The sequence below is a fragment of the Ranitomeya variabilis genome, chromosome 3 (assembly GCF_051348905.1).
Source record: "Ranitomeya variabilis isolate aRanVar5 chromosome 3, aRanVar5.hap1, whole genome shotgun sequence".
Lineage (NCBI taxonomy): Eukaryota > Metazoa > Chordata > Amphibia > Anura > Dendrobatidae > Ranitomeya > Ranitomeya variabilis.
The window spans coordinates 699,907,782-699,916,702 of NC_135234.1; positions in this window are offsets into that span (position 1 = coordinate 699,907,782).

Sequence of the window (8,921 nt, forward strand, 5' to 3'; positions counted from 1 at the left end):
TAGCAAGAATGGATTACTTTCATTCGTAGTAGTTACTAATGTTCATTTGCCAAGTAAGTTTCCTAAGTGCAATGATCAGGCGGTCGTCAGCTTAAACTTTTGCTCTCAGGGTCATGTGAAAAATACTCCTCTGTAAAGTTTGACCTTATTACCGCAAGATATAATGCAGAACGCGGAATTAGTGACATACGCAAACATGTCTTCCCATTATAAAGGTTAGCCATGTAAGAAGAGGCAATACAGAGATGGAAGCTTCCAATTCATAAAATTAAGTTACTCAGTCAACTATTTAGTCAAAGTTTTGTTACCAACTATATAAAAAATACTAAGCTTCAGGGAGGCTCATTTTTATTGACTCAGAGATAAATGTCAAAAAATGGGACACTTGCTAAATGGGACATTTTTAAAAGGATCTTAAATGGCTACTGGAAAAAATGTTTACTTTTGGGGGAAAAAGATTACCAAACAGCAAGAAAATCAGTTTGGTGAAATAAAACTCAGAAGCACATAGTAAATTAGAAAATGAAAATGCTTAAAATACTAAAGCAGGAAGGCAGTGACAAAGCATTAAAAAGAAAAAAAAATACATTGTCTAAAACAAACAAAAGTTGAAAAGATTAAAATACAAAGGAGTTTTGACAAGTGAAATAAAATAACCTTAAAATATGTTAACTGTATAAATAATAAGAAATTGAAAACAGAAAGTGATGGCCCTCTCAGAAAAATTCTTAGTGCAATAGCAGAAGAGGATGAGAAAAGACCAACCTGTTAAATTTCTTTACTATATTTACACAGGAAAATTCAATGATGGATGACATGATTACAAATAACATAAAGCATCCATTAAACTTAATGGGTTGCTATGTTTTTTTTGCATCTGTGTATTTTACCAGCAATATCTTTTATCATTTTTTAAACAGACAAGATCATGAGGTTTCGTTTTACATATGCGGGGCAAAAATTTGTATTCCTTTTTTAGGTTGTTTGGGAGCGCATATTATTAGAGCTTAGCTGAGGAGGTGGCTTCATTAATCTGCAGGTCAAGTGAACATGTATCGCAGGGTGGGGCGACAGCCACTGGGTGAGGCACTAGTCTTCTCCTGTTACACCCCAGCACGCTACATGAAAGAGTGGGTCCTGGCTGGGTGTTTGTGGTGTGAGGGCCTTGTGCCCATGCAGGCCGCCTGCACCCGATGGTGTTGTCCAGCCAGAACCAGAGATTTCAGTATTCAGTAAAGGAGACTCCCGTTCTAAAACAAAGTGATGAATGAATGGTATCTTGGTAAGGGTTATGTACAAGGGGTAGCGGGTACAAAGTCTTACAGACATTTCTGTCAGTGTAAAGCATTTTCACACACACAGTATCCTTCCACTGTAGTCTACTCTATGGCCTGTGAAGCACACTATTTCACCCTACTTCACCAGAGCCTAGCTTGTTGCCACAGTCCTGATCAGCAAGTATCTCTGCTAAGTGGTTCCGCATCCTATTTCTACCACAACTGGTGCCTTGGATCTGCTACTCGGGATTCCCACCAGTCCCACAAACTCAGTCCTGTTTCGGCCTATTACCTTTGACGTTTAGCAAGCTCAGGGTTTTCTCATGGTATGTCGTCCTATCCAAGGACTCCTTTTTCTGTGGAAGCACATGCTGTCACTTCTTAGGTCTCTTCAAGGTAACGCTACTCTTTTTGTCCCTTAGTCTCCTTTCTGTAAGTCACACAAAATGTCAGTACTGTTCACAGGACACTTCCCACTACTACTTGAACTTCTCCTTATCTAACTATCTACAGAAAACATTCACTTGCCCTAACACTAAGCCCTTCACACTATAGGCTAATTCCAAACATTCACACTATCCTTACCCTAATGTCGCTACCTAGCTACAGTCACTATCTTATTTCCTAAATCCTAACCTATGTCTTATCCTATAATTTACACTTAACATTTTGCATTACCTTTCCATTGCTTATACATGATACATATTACACTTCACATGACACGATACATACAAAAGACACACAGCACTATACACACAACATGATTGAAGTCTTCAGGGGTAGGAAAGTGACAGACCAGTCCACATCCCTTAAAAACAAATGAACCAAGAGGTGATACATTTGGCAGAGATCGCTAGATGGCCTATGGAACAGCAAGTACCTGGACCACAGTGTAAGCTGGACGGCAGGCAGATAGGCAAGTAGATCAGGACACACTAAAGGACACAGTTTAGAGATTAGTTATCCTTACGACAAAGGGTTAATCAGGAAGCAAAGGAATAATTATTCTCTTTAGAGCAGAGATACATTGTGATGAAGGTGCATTTGAAGTGTGAACATGTCCAAGTAATAGTACTTTATGCTTATAGCAAAAGAAGGCTTATTCAGCAGGTCTGAGCAAGAAAGTAGATGCAGGTTGTAGAAACCACAGGAGTTGCAGAGATGACTTCAGCTGAGAGAACTGGATGGCGTCACACTTCAAATCACATGGTAAGTGAACACAAAGCTTACTCAGTACTCCAGCATACATGAGTGTCTAACTCTAGGTTCACATTAGTGTTTCTGTACCCAGCGTATCATCTGCATGCGCAAATGTTTACGCAGCGTTTTTTATCCGCATGATCTTATGCATGACAACAAAAAAACGCTGCGTGTGCATGCGTTTGTATGCTTTTTTGCATGCGTTTGCATTGTTTATGTGCATGAGTATGGTATATCTTAACCCCTTTCTGACATCTGACGTACTATCCCGTCGAGGTGGGGTGGGCCCGTATGACCACCGACGGGATAGTACGTCATGCCCTTTAATGCGACACCGCGACTTAAGTCGCGGTGATCGCATTAAAATTCCGACGCCATCTTACCTTAGGGAAGATGGCCTCGGCATCTTGGGGTATGGCGCCGCCCCCCCGGCCTCCCGATCGCTGTGATTGGCTGTTTAATTCTGAACAGCCAATCACAGCCTTTCTCATTGTTTCAGCCAATCAGATTGGCTGAAACAGTGAGGTCCCAGGCTAGGATCGAGTACCGATGTACTCGATCCTGGGGCCGGTGCCTGGCACCGGCCAAAACCCCCCGGATTGGCGCGATCGACGATCACATCGATTGCGCCAATCGCAGGGCACAGCGGCGGTGTTACCGCGCTGTGCCCTGCCTGAAAATACCTGCAACGGAGCCCCCTCTGCCCTGCCCTGCCTCCTGTGCCATGAGTCCGGATCCTGCAGCTGATTGGCGCGATCGATGTGATCGTCGATCGCGTCAATCAGGGCACAGACCCGCCGGATTGGCGCTATCGACGATCACATCGATCGCGCCAATCACAGGGCACAGCGGCGGTGTTACCGCGCTGTGCCCTGCTTGAATATAAATGCAGCCACAGCCCTGCCTCATCTCCCTGCCACCTCCGGATCCTCTGCCAATCAGAGGGCACAGCAGCGGTGTGCCCGCGCTGTGCCCTGATGGTGACCTGGGGGTGACCTACCGGTCACCTGCCGGTCACCTACTGGTGACCTGCCGGTGACCTGCCTATGATCGGAGCTGTGAGCTCCGATCATAGGCTGGTGCCTAGCAACAGCGGCGTCACCAGGGCCTCCTCTGATTGGTGGGATCGATGTGATCATCGATCCCACCAATCACAGGTCACAGCAGCGGTGTGACCGCTCTGTGACCTGTCTCACCTGCCCCTGACCTGTCTGACTGCTCTGCAGGAATCCTCACACTTGTTGAGGGTTCCTGCAGAGCAGTCACACTGCGAGATCCCCCTCCTGTGCTGAGACTTGTGGTGCCACAGTAGCCTGTGACACCATAATTCTTGCTGAAAAAAAAAAGAAAGAAGAGAGAAGAAAGAAGACAGAAGAAAGAAGACAGAAGAAAGAAGCGAGACTACAAACGTAAGTGTTCATCCCCGATCCCGGCCCGATCTTTCTAACCTCCATCCTCCCCTTCCCCCCCATCCCCCCTTCCCCCTCCACCCCCACTTTGCGCCGCGTCCGTCCGTGCCCAAATTTACCCGCCGCCGAGCGTTGATTGGTGATGCAGGTCACCGATCAACACTCGTGCTCGCTTTTCTTTTTCACCCCCCTTAGTGCCGCCGAGCGTTGATTGGTGACGCAGTTCACCGATCAACACTCATGCTCACTTTTCTTCTCCACATCCCCGTCTGCGCACCCCGCTGCTGCGTCTGAACCCGTGCCTTTGGTTTGTTTTTTTTCACATCCCCTTGCGCACACCCCGCTGCTGCGTCTGAACCCGTGCCTTTCGTTTTTGTTTTTTTTCACATCCCCGTCTGCGCACCCCACCGCTGCATCTGAAGCCGTGCCTTTCGTTTTTTTTTTTCTTCACATCCCCATCTGCGCACCCCGCCGCTGCGTCTGAACCCGTGCCTTTCGTTTCTTTTTTTTTTTTCACATCCCCTTGCGCACAACCCGCCACTGCGTCTGAACCCGTGCCTTTCATTTCTTTTTTTTTTTTTTTCACATCCCCGTCTGCGCACCCCGCCGCTGCGTCTGAACCCGTGCCTTCCGTTTGTTTGTTGTTTTTTTTTCACATCCCCGTCTGCGCACCCCGCCGCTGCATCTGAACCCGTGCCTTTCGTTTCTTTTTTTTCTTTTTTCCTACATCCCCGTCCGCGCACCCAGCCGCTGCCGCCGAACTTTGATAAGTGACGCGGTTCACTTATCAGAGCTCTCGTGCCTGCCGATTTTTTTTCACTTCCCCGTTCACACACCCAGCAGCTGCCGAACTTTGATAAGTGACGCAGTTCACTTATCAGAGCGAGGGCCTGCTGTTTTAGACTTTTCCTTTCACAGGTATTTTTTTTCCCTATTTGTTTTTTTTTCTTTAGCTTTTTCTTTTCAGAATAGTTTGCACCAAACACTATCCCCCCCACACGTACACATAGCTACCAATAAATATTACACCCAAGCACCATACTCACAAAAAAAAATGTCCCGTTCGTCCCGTTTGTCCCAGCAGCGCTATTCAGCGGAGGAGGCATATTCTTTCCTTGCCTCCGACACTGATAGCGAGGGAGAGGATCCCACATTCCTTTACTCTTCAGATTCTTCATCCTCTTCCTCCTCCTCATCTTCCTCCTCGGGTCCTGCGGAACCGCCACGCAGATGCCCCAGGAGAGAAGATCAGGCAGCGCCCACTCCTGAAGATGAACCAGCGTGCCCCTCTTCGGACCCCATATGGACCTCGCCCCCCGAAAATTACGAGCCACTGATTCCTGATTTTGTGGCAGAATCAGGAATCAAGTTTGACACCACCGGCCTCACAGAAATAGACTTTTTTAAAGTCTTTTTCTCTGAGGATTTTATTAACCTCATGGTGGAGCAAACTAATTTATATGCTCGGCAATTTTTGGAGCAAAACCCCGGTTCATCATTTTATAACTGGTCTCCTGTAGACGCAGTTGAAATGATGCAGTTTGGGGGCCTGGTCCTCCACATGGGGATCGTGAAGAAGCCAGAAATTCGGCAATACTGGAGTGTAGATATTTTATATAACACTCCAGTGTTCTGAATGGTCATGGTTCGGACGTGTTTTGAGGCCATCCATAAGTTTCTGCATTACAACGATAATGCACGGTGTCCCGCACGAGATGACCCCAATTTTGACCGTCTGTGCAAAGTTCAGCCGGTCATCGAACACTTCAGCAAAAAGTTTGCTGAAGTGTACGTGCCCAAAAGGGACATCTGCGTGGATGAGTCCTTGGTTCATTTTAAGGGGCGGCTCAGATTCCGTCAATACCTGCCCAGCAAGAGGGCCAGGTACGGAATCAAACTCTACAAGCTGTGTGAGAGTACCTCAGGGTACACCCACAGCTTTAGAGTTTACGAAGGGAAGAACAGCAGGATTGAACCGCCTGAGTGTCCTTCTATCCTGGGAGTGAGTGGAAAAATTGTGTGGGATTTGGTGCACCCACTGCTGGATAAAGGTTATCACCTCTACCCAGATAACTTTTATTCCAGCATCCCACTCTACAAATCTCTCTCTGCGCGAGGTACCGCAGCCTGCGGTACTGTCCGCAAAAATCAGAGAGGCCTCCCGAAGACGCCACTTGGGCAGATGCTCAGAAAAGGTGAGAGCAAAGCCCAATGTAGCGGCAACCTGCTGGTGGTCAAGTACAAGGACAAGAGGGATGTCCTTCTCTTGACCACCATACACGGTGATGGCAGTGCCCTCAGCAGTGTACGGGGTACCTCTACACAGGTCTGCAAACCGGACTGTGTAATGGGGTACAACAAAAACATGGGGGGCGTTGATCTCTCCGATCAACTCCTCCAACCGTACAGTGCTTTGAGGAAGGCCAAGGTGTGGTACAAAAAGCTGTCCGTGTACATCGTACAAATGGCAATGCTCAACGCTTTCCTGCTGTCACGATGTGCACGCCACACCGATACGTCGTACCTTCAGTTCCAGGAAGTAGTGGTTAAGGCCCTGATGTTTGGCACGAGGGAAGGAGCGGGCCCCAGTACTTCCAGAACTGAGGGTGCTCGTATTGTACCAGGTCAGCATTTTCCGGGGGTGGTCCCGCCAACTGATAGAAAAGGTAAGCCGCAAAAAAGGTGCCGAGTGTGCTACAAACGAGGAGTACGCAAGGACACCATCTATCAATGCGACACCTGCCCCGACAAACCTGGCCTGTGTATGAAGGACTGCTTCAAATTGTACCACACCTCCATGCACTACTAATTTACTTTACAGGAAACAGTAGATTAGTTCCAAAGAGGGGGCACATCTAAGTAAGTTCCTTGGGGGTCTAGGTTCCAAAATGATGTCACTTGTGGGTTTTTTTTACTGTTTAGGCACATCAGGGGCTCTGCAAATGGAACATGACGCCCTCAGACCAGTCCATCAAAGTCTGCATTCCAAATCGTCACTGCTTCCCTTCTGAGTCCCGAAGTGCCCAAACAGTTTTTTCCCACAACAAAAAATTGGGAAAACAAAAAATTGGGGACTGTAAGATCATTTTTGTGGGGAAAAAATAGAATTTTTATTTTCACGCCGGGCGTCATAAACTTTAGTGAAGCACTTGAAGGTTCACAATTCTCACCACACACCTAGATAAGTTCCTTAGGGGGTCAAGTTTCCAAAATGGGGTCACTTGTGGGGAGTTTCTACTGTCTAGGCACATCAGGGGCTCACCAAATGGAACATGATGCCCGCAGACAATTCCATCAAAGTCTGCATTCCAAAACATCACTACTTCCCTTCCGAGCCCCGAAGTGTGCCCAAACAGTAGTTTTCTCCCACAATTGGAGTACCAGCATACTCAGGACAAATTGGACAACAACTTTTGGGGTCCAATTTCTCCTGTTACCCTTGGGAAAATAAAAAATTGGGGACTGAAAGATCATTTTTGTGGGGAAAAAATAGAATTTTTTATTTTCATGCCGGGCGTCATAAACTTTAGTGAAGCACTTGAAGGTTCACAATTCTCACCACACACCTAGATAAGTTCCTTAGGGGGTCAAGTTTCCAAAATGGGGTCACTTGTGGGGAGTTTCTACTGTTTAGGCACATCAGGGGCTCACCAAAAGGAACATGATGCCCGCAGACAATTCCATCAAAGTCTGCATTCCAAAATGTCACTACTTCCTTTCTGAGCCCCAAAGTGTGCCCAAACAGTAGTTTTCTCCCACAAATGGGGTACCAGCGCACTCAGGACAAATTGGACAACAACTTTTGGGGTCCAATTTCTCCTGTTACCCTTGATATAATATAAAAAATTGGGGACTAAACCATCATGTTTATAGAAAAAATAGGATTTTTTATTTTCACACCCGGGCGTTATAAACTTTTGTGAAGCACTTGGGGGATAAAAGTGCTCACGACACATCTAGATAAGTTCCTTAGGGGGTCTAGTTTCCAAAATGGGGTCACTTGTGGGGGGTTTCCACTGTTTAGGCACATCAGGGTCTCGCCAAACACGATATGGCGTCCAATCTCAATTCCAGCCAATTTTAGCTTGAAAATGTTAAACGGCGCTCCTTTCCTTCTGAGCCCTGCCATGCGCCCAAACAGTGGATCCCCCCCACATATGGGGTATCAGCGTACTCAGGACAAATTGGACAACAACTTTTGGGGTCCAATTTCTCCTGCTACCCTTGAGAAAATAAAAAATTGGGGACTAAACAATCATGTTTATAGAAAAAATAGGATTTTTTATTTTCACACCCAGGCGTTATAAACTTTCGTGAAGCACTTGGGGGATAAAAGTGCTCACGACACATCTAGATAAGTTCCTTAGGGGGTCTAGTTTCCAAAATGGGGTCACTTGTGGGGGGTTTCCACTGTTTAGGCACATCAGGGGCTCGCCAAACGCGACATGGCGTCCAATCTCAATTCCAGCCAATTTTAGCTTGAAAATGTTAAACGGCGCTCCTTTCCTTCTGAGCCCTGCCATGCGCCCAAACAGTGGTTCCCCCCCACATATGGGGGGGTATCAGCGCACTCAGGACAAATTGGACAACAACTTTTGGGGTCAAATTTCTCCTGCTACCCTTGAGAAAATTAAAAATTGGGGACTAAACAATCATGTTTATAGAAAAAATAGGATTTTTTATTTTCACACCTGGGCGTTGTAAACTTTCGTGAAGCACTTGGGGGATAAAAGTGCTCACGACACCTCTAGATAAGTTCCTTATGGGGTCTAGTTTCCAAACAAAATGGGGTCACTTGTGGGGGGTTTCCACTGTTTAGGCATATCAGGGGCTCGCCAAACACGACATGGCATCCGATCTCAATTCCAGCCAATTTTAGCTTGAAAATGTCAAAGGGCGCTCCTTTCCTTCAGAGCCCTGCCATGCGCCCAAACAGTGGATCCCCCCCACATATGGGGTATCAGCGTACTCAGGACAAATTGGACAACAACTGTTGGGGTCCAATTTCTCCTGCTACCCTTGAGAAAATAAAAAA